This window comes from Acomys minous (genome assembly GCF_964271855.1).
Source record: "Acomys minous genome assembly, chromosome: 6".
In the NCBI taxonomy this organism is placed as follows: Eukaryota; Metazoa; Chordata; class Mammalia; order Rodentia; family Muridae; genus Acomys; species Acomys minous.
The window spans coordinates 35,924,454-35,943,731 of NC_140487.1; the positions used below are offsets into that span (position 1 = coordinate 35,924,454).

At 44.5% G+C, this 19,278-nt stretch overlaps 1 long non-coding RNA gene and 1 pseudogene across 2 annotated transcripts in view; both read left to right on the plus strand.

Moving 5' to 3' along the window:
• The window catches only part of LOC311600526, a 10,597-nt gene extending 7,698 nt beyond the window's left edge, over positions 1 to 2,899 (plus strand). Inside the window, exon 2 of the long non-coding RNA XR_014780269.1 lies at positions 2,428 to 2,899. This is a non-coding gene — a long non-coding RNA (uncharacterized lncRNA). The remainder of the gene's footprint in view (positions 1 to 2,427) is intronic.
• A 7,820-nt stretch (positions 2,900 to 10,719) lies between these two features.
• The window catches only part of LOC311600521 (large ribosomal subunit protein eL34-like), a 127,529-nt pseudogene continuing 118,970 nt past the window's right edge, over positions 10,720 to 19,278 (plus strand). Inside the window, exon 1 of the transcript XR_014783634.1 lies at positions 10,720 to 11,106. The product of XR_014783634.1 is annotated as a large ribosomal subunit protein eL34-like (transcript). The remainder of the gene's footprint in view (positions 11,107 to 19,278) is intronic.

Consider the following 19,278-nt stretch of genomic DNA (forward strand, 5'->3'; position numbering starts at 1 on the left):
GTGTTTTCTAGTCAGTGCTCTAGGAAGAGGAGTCTTCCTATATGGTGATATGGTTAGCATAGCATAACCTCAAAACCTACATGTGGCAAAGTGTAAAGAGAGATCCTAGATATACAGACCATCTGGATTTAAGACTGGCCCTGTGCTGGGCATGGTGGTGCACACCCTTTAATCCTAGCACTCCAGCACTCTGGAGGCAGAGGCAGGCAGCTTAATGTGAGTTCGAGGCCAGCCTGTTCTGCAAAATGAGTCCAGGACAGCCAAGGCTACAAAGAGAAACCCGGTCTCAAAACTAAACAGAAAAAAAGAAGAAGGAGAAGGAGAAGGAGAAGAAGAAGAAGAAGAAGAAGAAGAAGAAGAAGAAGAAGAAGAAGAAGAAGAAGAAGAAGAAGGAAAGAAAGAAAGAAAGAAAGAAAGAAAGAAAGAAAAAAGAAATCCTAGACTTACAGAACATTTAGATTTAAGACCCAGCTGGGCAGTGGTGGCACATGCCTTTGATCCCAGCACCTGTGAGATTGAGGCCAGCCTGGTGTACAGAGTGAGTTCTATAGGCAAGGCTACACAGAGAAACCCTGTCTCAAAACACCAAAAAACAAGAAGACCTAGCTCTGTACCCAGTTCATGTGAATTTACATCCCTGTATATCCATTACTTTGTCCTTGAGCAGAGAAACGCTGCCTCCAGAATCACTATTATCAGTTCTATGTTATTAGTCACAATTAGATCTCACTATGGGTAGAACATGGCCTACTGGGTGCCTCATACTGTGTCACATGGGATGTTCTGCCTTATCTTAGCTTTAAAAGGCTAGGCTGTTTGTTTGTTTTTTAAGATTTTATTTATTTTATGCATGAGTGTTCTATTTGCATATATACCTATCTGCCAGAAGAGGGGGGTCAGATTCCAGTATAGATGGTTGTGAGCCACCATGTGGTTTCTGGATTTGAACTCAGGACCTCTGGAAGAATAGACAGTGCTCTTATCCACTGAGCCATCTCTCCAGCCCTTGTTGGTTTGTTTTTGAGAATGTCACTCACTAGTAGACCAGATTAACCTCAAAAATCACAGATCCTTCTGCTTCTGCCTTCCAGGTACTAGCTTTAAAGTGCACATGCTGTTTGTGTGGGTTTTTTTAAAACAATCTTTCAACATTCTATTGTTTACTCTTGTGTATGTGAGGAGGATTTGTGCACATGTATACAGGTGCTTGAAAAGGCAAGAAGAGAGCATTGGATCCTCTGGACTGAAGTTCCAAGTGTTTGTGACCTACACAGTGTGGATGCTGGGGAAGCAAGCATGTATGTGCTCTGAACTGCTGGGCCTTCTCCTCAGCCCCTCTTTGTTTCTTATCTAGCCTAAAAGTTCTGTTATTTATGAAAACAGTATATTCATTATGTAATTTGTTAGCAGAATTTACATGGATTGGAAAATAAAGATACGCCTGTCCTTTGTCACAGAGCTTGAGCTGCTTTCTAGTAGTGGGATTGAAGTACACGGAGCCATCTCCAACCTCTTTGATTCAGTTCCCTTTGTAGTCAGCACAGTAGGTTGGCTACAGCCACCAGACTTCCAGAATATAATGTCTATGGCTTCACCAAAGACATTTCTCAGCAAGGGACTTCTCCTTTGAGAAGTAGAGCTGCTGTGACCAAGCTCTACTCATTAAACAATATTACCTGTGCCACCTCTGGACTCTAATAGGTGCAAAACTTGTTTGTCCAGCTTAGCACACATTTGGTTTTTCTCTCTCATCCATGACTCATATTACTCCAAGCTGATAAATATTTAGAACTATGTGTGTGTTTGTTCTTGTGGGGTTTTTTGTTTGTTTGTTTGTTTCTTTTTCTGGTTTTCCAAGACAGGGTTTCTCTGTGTAGCCCTGGCTGTCCTGGACTCACTTTGTAGACCAGGCTGGCCTCGAACTCACAGGGATCCGCCTTCCTCTGCCTCGAAGTGCTGGGATTAAAGGCGTGCGTCACGACCATCAGGCTTGTTGTTGGGTTTTGTTTTGCTTTTTGAGATAGGACCCTTTCCAGGTTGTCCTGGAACTCACTCAAGATGATCTTGAGTCTAGGACAGCCAAGACTACACAGAGAAACCCTGTCTCAGAAAACAAACAAACAAACAAAAAAAGATGATCTTGAATTCTTGATCCTATGTCTGAATCTACATGCTGGCATCACAGGCATGAATCAGCATCTCAGCTTTAAAATGTAAACATACTTCTGCATGCTTAACATACTATAAAAACTAGAACCATATGAAAATATTTGCAATATTAGTATACTCAAGAATTAAGGATTTTATTGTTGGGTTTTTTTTGTTGGTTTTGTTTGTGGTGCTTATCAGATGGCTCAATTTTCCAAAATCCATGAATTCCAGTTTAGGGACTTGTTGGTTTTTTTTTTTTTTTACCATTTTCTACAGCATATCTGTAAGAAGATAAGAGCAGCAGAGCTGCTTAGATAACTTGGTCATCAGTGGATCACTCTTTTACACTATGCTGGAGATTGAACCAAGGACGCAAAGAATGCTACAGACTTCCAGTGGACCTGCACCCATCCCTCACCCTGCCCTGATGTTCTTTTACCAAGTCTTGGCTCAGCAAGAATGAAGGCACTTGCCACCAAACCTGACAACCTACACTCAATACCCAGGGACACATGGTGGAAGGGAGAACTGACTGGAGCAGGCTGTCCTCTGACCTCTGCATGTATGCCATGGAAGTCTCTTACACATACAAGTACCTGCTCGCTCTTCTCTTTCTTTCTCTCTCTCTCTCTCTCTCTCTCTCTCTCTCTCTCTCTCTCCCTCCCTCCTTCCCTCCCTCCCTCTCTGTCTCTCTCCCTCTTTCTCTCTCCCACCAGACCCAGCAAATGTAATAAAAATTGCTTTTAAATATTTATTGAACCCCTATTGTGTTCTAGCAGTTATTACTCTAAACCTTAAGTATTCTCACAAGAGCCAGGAGCCAGGTGTGGTGGCGCACACCTTTAATCCCAGCACTTGGGAGGCAGAAGCAGGCAGATCTCTGTGAGTTCAAGGCCAGCTTGGCCTACAAAGCTAATCCCAGGACAACCAAAGCTATTACACAAAGAAACCATGTCCTGTTTAAAAAAAAAAAAAAAAAAAGCACAAAAGGTGAATGTATGTGTGTTACAAAAGAAATAAAGTTGTATGGTAACTACACAAGCTACTTTAGAGTAAAGCAGAACCAGGCATTACTGGTGGTGCCTGTAACCCCAGCATCTAGAAGCTGAGTGAGTTCAAAGTGAGCACTGTATTTGGTGAAGATCTTTGTGTATGATATGGCTTGGTTTCATTGCTTTGATCAGCTAGTGTATTTGATGGGTCTTTTTCTGTGCTCTCCATTCATCAGTTGGTTTCTTTCTCAGGTGCTGCACTGTCATGATTACTATAGCTTTGCAAGAAGTCTTAAAGTCTAGTAGAGTCAGTCCTTCATGTATGTACTTTTCTGTTGTTTGTTGAGACGGAACCTCATTCTGCAGCCTTGGCGGACATGAAACTCACTGTATAGACCAAGCTGGCCTCTTAACTCAGAGAGGTCTAGCTGCCTCTGCCATCTAAGTGCTGAGATCGAGGGTGTGACCAGCACAGCTGGCTCAGATTTGTTCTTGATTCTAGCTGGCTATTATGAAGGACTCTTTTCCTCCTCCAGATAAATATGAAGTCAGAGCCAGTTGTGGTGACACACACCTTTAATCTCAATACTGTGAGATAGACAGGCAGATCTCTGTGAGTTCTAGGCTAGCCTGGCCTACAGAGTGAGTTTCAGAACAGCCAAGGCTACACAGAGAAACTCTGACTCAAAATTTTAAAAAAAAAAAAATTTTTTTTAATTAAAAAAAAGAAAGAAAAGAAAAAATACAATCAGTTGGCAGTATCCACAGATTAATTCTCTGGTTTGGTTGGGATTGTACTGAATCTACAGATCAAGTTGTGAAGAGAAGCTAACAGTCTTGAGCCTACTTATCCATGAACATTGGCTGTTTATTAGTTATTTGATTATTTCATTAGAAATATGTAACATTTCTTGGGAGATACTATGCAAATGTGTTAGATTTATACCCATAGATTTCATATTTGGGAGTAATAATTAGATGTTATTGTGCTTTTCACTTGAGATTCTGTATGCTTGGCCAGGCGCAGTGGCACACACTTGTAACCCCAGCACTCAGGAGGCAGAGGCAGGCAGATCTCTGTGCGTTTGTGGCCAGCCTGGTCTAGTGAGCAAGTCCAGGATAGCCAGGGCTACACAACAAAACCATGTCTCAAAAAAAAAAAAATCTGTATGTTTTTTTTAAAAACTTTGCTTGTATATACCAAAGGCTGGCCTTGAACTTGCTGGGTAGCTGAGGATGACTTTGAACTCCTGATCCTCCAGCCTCTACCTTCCCAGTGCTAGCATTGCATGCAAGCACCATTATAACAACCACCCTCACCTGAGGCCCCCATCCCCTTACCCTCATCCTGTATTCTTTTAATATCTTTTTTATTTGTTTGGCGTGGAATTTGAGATCTTTTCTCTCTCCTTCCTGAGTGCTGGGTTATAGGAAAGTGCTACCACCCAGCTTTCTTTCAAGTACTAAAAAAAAATTTATCTTGATTTTGCTTGTTTTGTAAAAGCTCTTCAAGAGAGATACTTAGTAATCCAAGTACTTAAGAGCCTGAAGCAGGAGGAATAAAATCTAAACTAACCCATGGTTTAAACTAACTACATGGTGAGACCCTTTTTGGTAAAACAAAGAAAAAGAGTTAACAGAGTTACTTAGCTGGTGTGGTGGTTTGAATAAGTTTGGCCCCCCATAGACTCATGTGTTTGAGTCCATGGCCAATAGGGAGTATCACTATTAGGAGGTGTGGCCTTGTTGGGGAGGTGTGGCCTTGTTGGTGGAGGTGTGGCCTTGTTGGGGGAGGTATGGCCTTGTTGGTGGAGGTGTGGCCTTGTTGGGGGAGGTGTGGCCTTGTTGGAGGAAGTTCGGTACTGTGGGGCTGGGCTTTGAGATCTTATATGCTCAAGCTAAGCCTAGTGTGGCACACAGTCTTTCTGCTGCCTTCAGATAAAAACAGAGCTCTCGGCTCCTTCTGCCTGCGCACTGCCATGCTTCTTACCATGGTGATACTGACCCTGTAAACCATCTCTAACTAAATGTCCTTTACAGGAGTTGTCGTCATGGTGTCTCGTCACAGCAATAGAACTCTGCCCAAAACAGTAGGGGTAGTTCATTCCCCACGCTGCTTCTCTGCTGCTCCCCTTCGTGCTGTTGACTTTCAAACACTAAGTCAGTTACTTTGTTGACTCTTCTTGTGGCTGCATTTAAAGTGCTAATCCCTTCAATCTTCTAAGACCCAGGAGGAAGTCTAATAACTTTTCCCTACTTGAGCACATTTCTACTCAAAGGATAAGAATGTTCTCTTCAGGCTTAGTTCAGGCCTCAGGGTTTGTTGGGGACCTAGGAGTACCAAGGGAAATTGGACATTACTGCTGTGCTTAAGTGCTTAAGTGGAGAAGGAGCCAAGAGAGTAAGCCGGCTGACCTTTCCCTGAGAACTCAATTGTTTAGGGATCTGTTTCACTTCTCCCCTTCAATTTCCACCTCACTAAACAGTGTAAGGGACACCTACTCCACCCCTACCCAACAGGGTGTCTCTGTTTTAACCCTGACTGTCCTGGACTCACTTTGTAGGCTGGCCTTGAACTCACAGAGATCCACCTGCCTCTTGAATGCTGAGATTAAAGGCATATGCCACCAGGCCTAGCTGGGGTTTTTTGTTTGGTTTGGTTTGGTTTGGTTTGGTTTTTTATTTAGAGTTTTAAAACTTTTATGTGTGGGCAAGCGGTAGTGGTGCACACCTCTAATCCCAGCACTTGGGAAGCAGAGGCAGGCAGGTCTACAGATCGAGTTCCAGGATAGTCAGAGCTGTTACACAGAGAATCCCTGCCTTGAAAAACCAAAATATAAAATCAAAATGGCCTAGGGTTTGGCATAGACCTGAAATTCCAACACAAAAGACACAGTCTATAAAAGCAACGTATTAAGCTGGGCTTTATTAAAATTGGAATTTTCTGTTCTGCAAAAGAAATTGTCAAGGGAAAAGAAGAGGAGGAAGAGGAGAAGCAGCAGAAGCCCAGTGCAGGGCAGGCCTGCAGGCCTAGCACTGGGAAAATGATGGCAACAGAACCAGGTGAAGGGCACCCTGACTGAAGGGCACCCTGACTACATAGGCAGTTCCAGACCATTCTTTCCTGTCTGCCACATTGGAAGAGGAGGCATTGGGCTTGTAATGGCTAGTTTTGCTGCAATCTAAAGTCACCTGGGAAGGCAGTCTCCATTGAGAAGTTGACTAGATTGGCTGGAGGGCCTGTCTGTGTCTGGGGGTGGGGGTGGGGAGAAGAGTCTTGACTGAGCTGGGATGGAAGATCCACACTGAAATTGGGCAGCAGCATTTCCTGTGTTAGAGTGAAGAAAGCTAGCTGAGAGAAAGCATGCAGGTTGCTCGGGTGTGTTTGTTTCTCTCTGTTTTTGACTGTGGGTGTCATTGTGACTGTTTGAGTTCATGCTTTGACTCCCCCCACCTCCACCCCAAAATAATGGACTGTGCCTTGTAAGTCAAACAAACTCCTTTCTCCCCTCAGCTGCTTTTTTTGTCAGGGTGTTTTGATCACAGCAACATAATGAAACTAGGACAAGGTCACGGCCTTAAGAAAAACCTTAGGGAAGAAGATAACACTGTGGCGCATACCTGTGAAAAGATGCTATAGTTGAAATGCATACCAATACAAGACAAGGAACCACCAAACACCCAGTGGGATACAAAAGACAGGCTGCTGCCATAGTATTACCATAATCCCAGAAACCATGCTCCTTGGAATAAATTCCAAGGAGATGAAAATTTAGGGGTGCACAGTCCCACAGTCCAGCTTTAGGAACGAGTGAAGAGGAGAGAAGAGAAAGCCTTGGTGGTTCTGCTGCAAGGAGAATTGAGCAGGCAGTGAACAGCTGGGGAAAGGAAACCAACTGTTGGTGAACAACTAGCTATAGCAACCAGCTGTTGAGGAGAGGTTGAGGAACAGCAGGAAAAAGAAATACTGAGACTCAGGCATAAATTACGGTCCAAACTGAAAGGTATTCTAGCCCAGGAGAACTTTATTTTTCTTCTACTTTCTTTGTCTCTGTTACTTGTTACTCTTTTTCCTTTTCTTCTATTCCTTGGGCCAACCCCAGTACTTTATTTAAAGGGAAATTCAGTTTTTTCATTACAGATTACATCATAATTCTCTCATCTTTTACAATCAATAGAGCATCCTAACAAGGAAATACAAACAGTTCTGTATAACCTACAATAAATCATAGAACAAAAATCAATTTCCAAGCAATGGTCAGCATGATTTGACTATTATTTCTTAAACAGTACTTGGCAAAGTTTAATCATAAATTTTCCAGGCTAAAGCCATTGTATTTACATGATTGTCATGGCAACATAGTTTGAACTAAATATTCCTAACACAGAAAGAACTTGACTTACTTTCAGTCCTAAACCAACAGGTATGCTATCCAAGCCTAAGCTAACTGCCAAGGGTTCCTTTATTGTAAAATATCTATAGAGCGTGATGTTGCAAGCCCACCTTCTATTGCTCTCAAAGCAGATTCTAAAGAGACTTTTCTACGGGCAACTGTATCTAGCCAGGTACTGTGATATCAAGGTCCTAACTTTCTTTCAAGCAGTTTCTGCTTGGGTGCTCACAGTCAGAGCAAAAAAAAAAAAAAAAAAAAAAAAAAAAACAAAACTCTTTCATTGTCTCAAGCCTTTGTCCAGATGCCTTCTTTCAACATTCTCTATGTGAAAAAATTTTCCAGTGTAAATTTCTTTAGAGCTGAGAAATAGAGAGTTTTAGGAGAAAAAGTAGATTTCAAAGTAGTTTTTAGGCAAAATTACACCTGGACCATTCATCATATTTAAAGGCAGTGTTGATCAGCCAGAAATCTTTGGAACTTTAGCAAGCAAAGCCTCAGCGGCTGTTCTGGATGTCTAGGGATCATGCTGGACAGTCAGGGGTCTTATGTCAATCAAAGCCTCTATCACTCGCGTCCTTATGCCTCTGACAGCACAGAATCCTACACATGGATATTTATGGTAGCTTTACTCATAGTTGCTGAACTAGGAACAACCAAGACGTTCTTGAATATATAAACTAATGCATCTAGACAAGGGCATAGATTATCTCCATCACTAAAATGAGGTAAGGTATCAAGCCATGCAAAGACATAAAATAAGACTTGAAGACGGCCAAGGAAAATGCTGGATTTGGCCTGACTCACTATATAAAGTTCTGGAAAAGGAATATGGAGGCAGGGGCTATGGGTTGTGGAGGTAAGTAGAGGAATGAGGTGCTTTAGGGCAGTTGCCATAGTCTGATGTTATAACAGTGGGTAGAAGCCACTGTGCCATTGTGAAAACACCAGACTCTGCTCTGTAAACATGAGTAATGGACTTTGGATGTATCATGTAGGATTATCACCTGTAGCAAATATACCACTCCTGTGGGGAACAGTGCTGGTATAGACGGTGTGGATGGTTGGAGACAAAGCATAAACGAGAAGCCTTTAAATCTTCAATATTCTCTTCTATTTATTTTCTGTGATCCTAAAAGTGTTATAAAATAATGTTGGGGCTGGAGAAATGGCGCAGCAATTAGAGCACTAGCTGCTCTTCCAGCGGACTGGGGTTCAGTTCCCTGCATCCATCTCTGCTCACAACTGTCTTTAGCCCCAGCTCCAGGGGATCTAATGCCCTCTGCTGGCCTCAGAGGACACCCACATTCACATACACACACCCAACCCCACAGACATACATTAAAAAAAAACAAACAGCTATAGTGGCACACAGTTTTAATCTCAGTTCTTGGAAAGTAGAGACGGGTGAATCTCTGTGAGTTCAAGGCCAGCCTGGTCTACAAAGTAAATTCCTGGCCATCCAGGGCTACATAGTAAGACCCAGTCAAGGAAGGAAGAGGAACAAGGAAGGAAGGACAATTACCTGGCTCTGCTGGTATAACAACCAAAATGATATAAAAGTCAGGTAGTTGTCCTGTCTCAGTATTTGCATAACTGATAAGATGCTGTCAAGACCGTCTTGGGCCTGCAGAGATGGCTTAATAGTTAGGTTCAGTCCCCAACACCCACCTGGCAGCTTACCACTCCCAGTAACTCTGGTTCCAGGGGATCTAACTCTCTCTTCTGGTCTCTGTGAGCACTGCACACAGGTGGCGCACAGACATAACTGCAGGCAAAAGACCCATGCACACAAAGCAAGACTAAAGGTTTAAAAACTACAAGCAAACAACCAGGATCCTACCTTGGCATTCCCTGGTACCTGTCCTCTCTGCACTCTAGTCTTGGTAGACCTGGTACTCCATTGCCCCAAGATCCTCCAGAAGGACCAGCTGTCCCTGGCCCACACTCTGCCTCGGAAGACTTCAGACCACGCTGATAACCTGCCTCCACCACCCTTTTTTAAAGAACATCATTTCCTACCTGTTTTGCTTCCTCCAGAGATGTAATCTCAGCTGAGATGGCCTCCAGGCTGTTCTCTCAGCTGATTTTATTTTGTGGTTTGAGATAAGAATTGATCTTTAACCGGGCTGGATCTTCTCGCCAGGTCTCCCAAATTCTGGGTGGCACTTCAGGTGACCTCACCATATACACCCGTGTTTTATTCCCTCCTTTGCATTTTGGAGTCAGGATTTCATGAAGCCCAAACTGGTTTCAAATTCAGTGTGTAGTTAAGATACCCTTGGCCTTCTTGTTTTCTTGCCTCCACTCCCCAGGCGCTGAGTTTACAGACATGTACCATCATACCAGTTTGGGGTTGTTGTTCTTGGGGGGTTTTTTTGGGGGGTAGTGATATTCAAGACATGATTTCTCTGTGTAACAGAGCCCTGGCTGTCCTGGACTCCCTTTATAGTCCAGGCTGGCCTCGAACTTACAGAGATGTGCCTGCTTCTGCCTCCCCTCCCTAGTGCCGAGATTAAAGGCCTGCGCCACCATGCCTTGCCTTCACCATAGCAGGTTTACGTGGTGCTGGCAATGGAACCAGAACCTCATCGGTACCATGCATTCTGACTGAGCTAGAGCTCGAGGCCCCTCCGTGCTGCATCTGTGGCATTCTGTTACAGTCAGAACTGAACCAGACACATAAGCGTATCACAAATTTGAAAATTAGAGGAAAGAAGAATTTTTGTTAAAAAAAGCCTTTAATTACCTCACACGAGGTCAAACCAATTTGTCTATTTGGACTTTGATGCATTTGTTTAATATATTAGGTATGTATTAAGTATGTCAACATAAAAACAATAGCTCTCATCATAAAAGGAATAAGGGAATTTATTATGGAGCCATTTTGAGTGACCGTGGCCTGAGAACATTGATTTAGGTTACCCCAAATTTCATATCCTAATGTGGAAACGGTTTTTATAGTTTTACAGAACAGAGAAAGCCATAAATGAAGGCAAGTCTGAAACACCTTGGTGGGTACACCCGAGAGGCAGATAAAGCCGGAAGTGTTGTATAGGCTCCGGGAGCTGCTTGATGCCATTCTTAGCTTTTGCATTCAGGAAAGCCAGAAGTCTGAGAAGCTAATAGATTTAAAAAATGTGTCAGTCGGCCCCTTCCTTTTCCTATTCCTGGGACGGTGCTTAGAGGCACTCAAAATGGTCCAACGTTTGACGTACCGCCATAGGCTCTCCTACAATACAGCCTCTAACAAAACTAGACTGTCTCGAACCCCGGCAACAGGATTGTTTACCTGTACACCAAGAAGGCTGGGAAAGCACCTAAATCCGCATGCGGTGTGTGTCCAGGCAGACTGCGGGATTCCTGCTGTGAGGCCTAAAGTCCTAATGAGGCTGTCCAAGACAAAGAAGCACGTCAGCAGGGCCTACGGTGGCTCCATGTGTGCCAAGTGTGTCCGAGACAGGATCAAGCGAGCTTTCCTTATTGAGGAGCAGAAAATCGTTGTGAAAGTTGAAGGCACAAGCACAGAGTCAGAAAGCAAAATAAATATGTAGCTTTTTTAAGTAATAAAAGTCAAGGCTTGGTCTATGGGGAAAAAATGTGTCAGTCACAAGGAGTTAGTTCTGATGCAAGGTGGGCTGTTCTAGCGGTCTAGCACTCCCCCACGATAAGGTAACGCGGCTGTGGATCTGCAACTTTCCAACCGCCACAATACTGACATTCTATCCAGTCAGTCTCTGCAGACAGAGCTGAGGCAGAGGCAGGCGGATCACTGTAAGTTTGAGGCCAGCTTGGTCTACAAAGTGAGTCCAGGACAGCCAAGGCTACACAGAGAGACCCTGTCTCAAAAAAACAAAAACAAAAAATTCATTCTGAAATGTCTATGAGAGTCCTAGCACCATGCTTTTTAGAAATTAAAGTCTAACAGGAAAGTTGCACCTGGGCAAAAACACTTTTGTGTATATTTTCAGACTTATATACACATATGTGTGTGTGTGTATCTTACAGCAGAACTGGAGTGGTTAGAGAGAGGCAAAGCAGTTTGCTTAGCCTATACTCTTGCCCCACTAGGAGTAGACTTCTGTGCTAGCTCGCCTGGCTCTGGAGAAGTCCCGTTCTGCAGTTCTTGTGCATGGCCCCGCTCTTCCCTTATTCACAGAATCTGCCTTGCTCTACTGTGTTCCATCCTGCACTTAGGTCACTAGTGAGCCAGAGACTCATCAGCATCCCCAGGTATCAGTCAAGGTCCCAGCAGCTTAGTCTCAGCACGCCAGAGGCTAAGGTGACACTTGTGGAATGCAATCAGTGGTCCAGCGACATAGCAGATAGACAATATCAGAGTCAGGACCCGGGCAAAGGAGAAACGCGACGTGAGTCAGCCTTTCTCCTCCCACTTTCTAGAGTTCTCTGTTTTTGTCTTACACCCTCCCAGGATCCTGATTTCCAGCAGCCTGCCTGCCCCAGGCTATCTCCTTGTATCTTCCACACTGTGCTCTAGGGCATCCCTGGAGGCCTACAGCTCTTGCCTCACGCTCGTCCTCCGCTCTTTAAAGCTGTAATCACATCTTTACTGTAACTTAGTCATAGTCACTGGCCTTTTGTGAATTCAGAGGTCTGTGGCTGTTACTAGGATCTAAATTTTAGAATATTTTCCACTTCTATCTTAGTTACTGTTCTACTTCCGTGAAGAGCCACATGACCAAGATAACTCATAAAAAAAAAAAGCAATTAGCTGGGGGCTTGCTTATAGTCTTTGAGCATTAGTCCATGGTCATCACGCAGGGAAGCACTGCAGTAGCTGAGAGCTTTGCATCCTAACCTGTAGGCAGCAGGCACAGAGAGGGACTGGACCTGGCCCAGGCTTTTGAAACCTCAAAGCCCACTCCTCCTAATCCTCCCCAAGTATTTTTCACTCCCTGGTGACTAAGCATTCAAATGTGGGCCCTGGGGCCAGTCTCATCCAAAGCACCACAGCACCCCCTAAGAATATCATCCTGTATCAGCCTTCACTCACGGGGTCCTCCGTGCCTCTGCCAGCCTCAGTGTGGACGGTCACCGATGACCTTGCTGTCTATGTTTCTGCTGCTGGTGGGCAAGGGGAAAGACAGTTGTGCCTGGGCCTCTACGTCTGGCCTTCCTCTGCTATTCTCAAAATGAGAGACTGAAAGTCCTTTCCCCTTTGAAGTTTACATTAAACCTTCGGATTCCCATCTGGTCTTCAAAAGATAGGAATATATTATATTCGCATGTTACCTATGGACCTATTCATACCTAAATCTCTTTTTTTTTTTTTGACCAGCCTGGCCTTGAACTCACAGCGATCCACGTGCCTCTGCCTCCCGAGTGCTGGGATTAGAAGTGTGTGCCACCACGCCCAGCTTCTAATCTTATTTCTTATGAAGTACAAACCCAGCAGACATATACAGACACATGTACACATTCCTGCCTTACCCAGGACTACTGCTGGCTGCAGTAGTACATGCTTGTTGTTTTAGCACTCGGGAGGAGAGACAGAAGTGTCAGGGGTTCAAGGCCAACCTGAGCTGCATAGCAAACTCTAACTCAACAAGTGAGAACAAGAAAAAAAGAGAAACCTGTCGTTTGACTTGGCAGTGAACAATGCCATGCTCGTAAACTGTGCTCCAATTTACAGCTTTCCCAAAGGCTGTCATTATAATTGCATCTCATCCCCATAAGTGATCAGAAACACTAGATATCAGAAGCGGATAAAGGCAATCAAACGAGCCAAGAGGAGTGACAGACAAACCCCCCTCCACAGGGAAAGCCACAGAGAGTGAGCATACGACTCCTGGGTTCCAACAGGAGTTAGTGGAAGCCTTGAATACTGATAAACCAGGAGTGATGCTGGGACACAGCTGCACGGCAGAGCCCTTGCCTAGCATGAGTGAGGACTAACTTGATCCCCAATACTGAAAAACAAAAGCCAATGAACAATCCAGGAGCCCCAGCACCAAACCATATAGAAAACGCCCTCACACCAGGTCAAGTGCCAGAGTCACAGCCAACTGATGCACCCAAGTCTGTCTTCTTTCTTGCTGGTCGTGTCCTCTGTGCCATTCCAGGGTGTCCTACCCTGGAAAAGCCTCTTCCTTGCTTCCCTTTCCTCCACCTTCCCGATCCACTGTCCTCCTGGACTTATATCACTGCTCTGCCTGGTGTTAACAGCACATCAGGTGAACAGATCATGAGTTTGTTTTTTGTTTTTTGTTTTTTGGTTTTTTTTTTTAAATCTCCTAAAGCTGTAACTACTTCAAGAAGGCAGAAGAACATCAGAAGGTTTCAGCCATTACCTTCAACTGATCCAAAGGAATCCAGGGTGAGCCCACAGAATAACACAGAGCTACCTTATTTGGTTTTGTGCTGCTAAGAAGCAAACCTAGGCTTTTGCACAGACTAAGTACATAGAGTTTTCCCCTGAGGCCCCATTCTCAGTATGAGAGAACTTAGTAGGACACAGATGCTGCTGTGGACTCAGTAGCCTTAAAGCTTTTGGAGAAAGAGAAAGCACAGATGTCTGCAGGGTGCTAAAACAGCATGAAGGAGATGAACTGCTCTAGTCACTTGCGTGAGAAGTTGACATGCTCCAGGGTAGGCTGCATGCCCAGGAGTAATTAGTAGGCCAACGTGAAACTGATTCCATGGGTTTTTAAATTTTTTTTCTATGCATTGTGTTTGGGGTTTTTAGTTTTGACTATTTTGGACTTTTTGTTGTTGTTTTGTTTTTCAAGACAAGGTTTCTCTGTGTAGCTTTGGCTGTCCTGGGCTTGCTTTATAGGTGAGGCTGGCCTCAAACTCAGTGATCTGTCTGCCTCTGCCTTCCCGAGTGATGGAATCAAAGGTGTGTGCCACCGTGCCTGACTGCTTGTTTTGTTTTTTAAGACATAGAGAAAGAACATGAAGTTGGTTGGGTTGGGAAGTGAGGAGTATCTGGAGGAGGGGAAAGAATTTAGTAAAATTTTATTGTATGAAAAAAATACGTTCAATCAAAAATAAAAGTAGTACATATAAAAAGGAAAAAGAAATGGTGTTGGAGAGATGGTTCAGCGTTAAGAGCACTGCCTGCTCTTCCAGAGGACCCAGGTTCAATTCCCAGCACCCACATAGCAACTCACACCTGTCTATACCAAGGCTTCTGACACCCTCATACAGACAAACATGCAGGCAAACTGTTCATATAGTTTCTTGTGCACCATGTAGAGGTTGTCTTTGTGCTATTCAAATGTTGATTTCTGTACCAACAGAGAGCTGAGTACAGAGTGGACTTTGGTATTGTTATTCGTAGGGCTGCATCCTATTTTGTAAATACTCCCTCCAACACCTTCTGACTGGTTTAATAAAGGTCTGAACAGCCAATAGCTGAAACAGGAGAGGAAAGGTGGGACATCCGGGCAGAGATAGGAACTCGGAGAAAGAATCGGGCACAGCCAGACGTGGGGGAAGAAACCAATGTGGAGGCCAAGTTTTCATATTAATAAAAAGTCTTCGTGTCATTATTGGGAGCTGTCAGTTTGAAGAAAAGTTCTGTTATAGCAAAACACTAATGGATATAAAGTAAAAATAAATTAAATAAAAAGAAAGACAGAAAAGCAATTGTCTCTACACTCCAGCCGCACTTGCTGTATAAGCCAGGGGCCAGTGGAGACGGAGAAGGGGTGAATATGTTTAAACACATCCTCTGAAATTCTCAACCAACTAATACTTTTTCTTTAAGTAGGAAACTGAAGACTTCATTGGCTCCTTCCTCTAACTTCCTTGTCATAACATGTCTTGTTAAAGACAAGAAAAGAAAGAAAAGTCAAAGCTAAAATCGAGAAGCTCAGCCCCCAGGAAAGGACAAACGTGACCAGAGGCTTCACAGAAAACTCACCTCTAACCTCACTTTGATTCACAGTTGGTCACGATTTCTCAGAAGCATCTTCATTTTCTAAATTATTTCTATCTGCTTAAATATAAAGAGGATGCAAGTGTTTCAATAATACTGTGTGTAGACTTTCACGCTGTAACTCTGTAAGTTTCCAAAGTGCTCTTTCATTTGGTTTCTGCCCGGAGTCTGGGCTTCCCATTGCTGTTATGGGTTTTCTATTCCTCCTTAATCCCATCATTTAACTTCGTGTTTACCCTGAGCCTTAGACTCGGGAGGGTTTTTTCACACACAGTTAAGTCATCTATTATACCCGAGTTTCTTGCATCTGACTGTACATGCCCAGTTCTTTTCGCCGTTCCTAGGCACTCTAACCACAACCCTTTAATCAGCAGCTGCTCTCTGAACCGTCTCCAAGTCTCCTCTCCTCTTTATGTAATGTGGCATGCGAACTGAAAATGCAGTTTGTTCCAACTGAAGCCTGTCCAGCGCCAAGCAAAACAACAGCAATCAGTCCTCTGCCCTCTCCCACACGCTCTCAGTGCAGCCCTGTGAGAACCGTCTATCCTGTCAGTGCAGAGAAGGCCACCGGCCTGACACTACTCTGACACTGCTCGTGAAGGTGGGTCTCGCACAGCTTTGTTTCTCGTTCTGCTATCTAAGGTGATGTTTTACTTTGTTCAGGACGTCTGGCAGGACTTCTCGTGTGTACATTTCTTTAAAGATTTCCCCATGAATTGTTAGTCCTGAGGGGGCGAAATCTGCAACTGTCTGATTAAAGTAAAAGGTATTTAGACATGCACGGAGGACTGCCCAGACCACTTCCTCCTGCTAAGTCAGGGTTCCAGAGAGCATCCCCTCACTGGTCTTGAGGCCCCTTTTGCAGGAAAGGGTTAGGGTTGATAGAAAACAGTCCTTGAGATGATTGGCTGTTAGCAGCTGAACAGAAGAGTGGGGAGGGATGGGGACTCAGGGCCCAAGGGTGTCTCTGGGGTGGGTAAATATGACAGTAACACCAAGACAGAAGAGTGGGGGATTCAGGGCTCAAGGCTGCCCATGGGGAGATAAGTGCAAGAACACATCATGAGGAAGAGAGCCACCATAGATGTTCCAGAATTTAGCAAGGCAAAGGTACCATGGGGCCACCAGTTCAGCATACTCTGTATCCTGCGCACGCACCCTATTACTGAACTATATTGGGAATATCTACTTCAATAATAAAATTTAAAATGATTTTACAGTTAAAATTTCTCTCCTGTCTTGTTGGGTAGTGCCGTGTGGTGGTTGGCTTTTGTCAGCTTGACATAAACCTAGACATGTCTGGGAAGTTGGAAATTTGTTATTTTTGCTTGGTTTTTTTTTTTGTTGTTGTTTATTTGTTTGTTTTAAACAGGGTTTCTCTGTATAGCCCTTACTGTCCTGGACTTGCTTTGTAGACCAGGCTGGCCTTGAACTCACAGAGATCTGCCTGCCTCTGCCTCCAGGGCACCCCCCCTGGTCTCCCACAATTCCTATGGGCTCCCACATCTCCAATGGGCCCTGCACACCTCCCATGGGCTCCCACACCTCCCATGGCTCCCTACACCCTCCATGGTCTCAGATCCTGCCTTGACTTGTGCTCTGAGCCCCACTCAGTGATGGACTGTGTTGTGAAACCACAAGCTGAAATAACACTTTTCTCCCTTACTTTTGTTTATCATAGCAATAGAAACCCTCATTAAGACATGGCACAAGATTTTAATCCCAGTGCTCAAGGGGTCAGGTAGAGGCAGCCAGATCACCTTGTGTTTGAGGGCTGCCTGATCTACACAAAGTCCCAAACCAGCCAGGGATACATAGTGAGATTTTTGTCTCAACAACAACAAACAGAATTTCTCTACTCTATCTGAGGATCTCTCCCTGGACAGGCTGCCGTGATGCTACATGATAGGAGGACAAGTAACTCTGAAACCCGTCTTTCTTGCTATCCACAGTAGAACAATATGAAAGGTAATTTCTCATTCTCCTCTGGAGATGGGGAAAAGCCTACAAAAACTCCCCTAATGGGGCTGGAGGGTGGCTCAGCAGTAAATAGCACTTGCTACTCTTGCAGAGGACTTGTTTCAGGTCTCAGCACCCACATGGTGGCTCACAACTGTCTATAACTCTGGTCGCAGGAGACCTGATGCAATTTGGAAATGCTTCCTTGGCTTCTGAAGGCCTCAGCTGACCCTAGAAGGAGACCCAGGGCCTCTCATGCGGCTTCCATGCAGCCCCACATCCAGCATGACCTTTTGGCTCTCGCCCTTATTGTACAGTTAAGCCCCCCCCCCCGCCCCTTTAGTACTGTGGCCTGAACCCAGAGAATCATGCTTATAAAAAAACAAGCTCTCTACCACTGCACTCAAGCCCCAGCCGAGTTATTTTATTAAAAAGAAACAGTGGGGGCTGGGCGTGGTGGCACATGCCCTAATCCCAGCACTCGTGAGTTTGAGGCCAGCCTGATCTACAAAGTGAGTCTAGGACAGCCAAGGCTACACAGAGGAAACCCTAGCCCGCTCCCCCCCACCAAAGGGTGGGAGACTAGGGCAAAAGCAAAGACAACTTCCTCCTACTAGAACACCGAAGATTTCATCTTGTGTTTGGAGAAAAGAGTTAACGTTTTTTTTTTTTTTATCACCTTACCTGGTTTGAATTTGATGCACCCATCATACTATGGAGCTATTTTCAGCCCTACACTGCTTAAAGCAGGTTAATTGCTTAACTTGGATTGGCAGTGACCTTACATGTGTGCTGACTCTATATTAATCCACTCATTACTTTGATAAGTATGTGCTGAGCACCGAGGTGTGCTGGACAGTGCTTTCTGTAAGAACTGGGGACGGTGATAAACTGGTCCCTATGTTCACAGGAAGCAGAGTGGAGCATTTGCATCTGGGGTGCTAGCCTCAGCTCTGGGAAAACACCTTGCCTATTATCAGCCTAGTTCCATAGATATAACACCCTGAGTTATTTAAGCTTTATGATCCACATAATTAGATGAGGATTTGTGATAGCAAGAATCCTTTGTTGCCAGTGACGTGGGTTCTCTTCTATAATTAAATGACCCTTTAAAAGAAGAAGCGAGGGCATCCGTGTGAACAACAGCTCTCCCTCCCAAGAGAAGGAGAGTTTATTCTGAAGCAAAATGGGAACGACTGGTCCAGGAGTGTGTGTGTGTGTGTGTGTGTGTGTGTGTGTGTGTGTGTGTGTGTGTGTGCGCGCGCGCGCGCACTCATCACATGCATGCAGTACCTCTGCAGGTAAAAAGAGGCATCAGGTTCCCTGAAACTGAAGTTAGGGGTGGTCAGGAGTCACCATGTGGGGGCTGGGAATTGAACTCAGGTCCTTTGGAAGAGCAGCCACCCCTCTTAACCAGGATCATCCTGCCAAACCCTAAATTCTACGTTTTTAATTTTTGTTTATGTTTTTCGGGACAGGGTTTCTCTGTGCAGCCTTGGCTGTCCTAGACTCACTTCCGAGACCAGGCTGGCATTGAATTCACAGAGATCTGCCTGCCTCTGCCTCCTTAGTGGGGTATTAAAGCCGTGCACCACCATGCCGGCCCAAATTATATGTTTCAAGGAAGTGATAATGTTATAGTTTTTATAAGAACAAAAGAGGTCATCTATCGAAACATTTTCAAATGCATTGATGAGTACACCAGGAGGCAGGTGGGTAGCAACATGGTAACCTCCGCTGTTCCCCGGAGACACTATCAGATGACAGTCTTAGCTTCTGGCTTGGTGGAAGTTAAGAAGCAGGCAAGGTCATTCTCAGAGGTAGACAGCAAATGGCTATTTAGAGGCTGAAGCAAGCCGGAGACGTTTCTCTGGATCTGTAA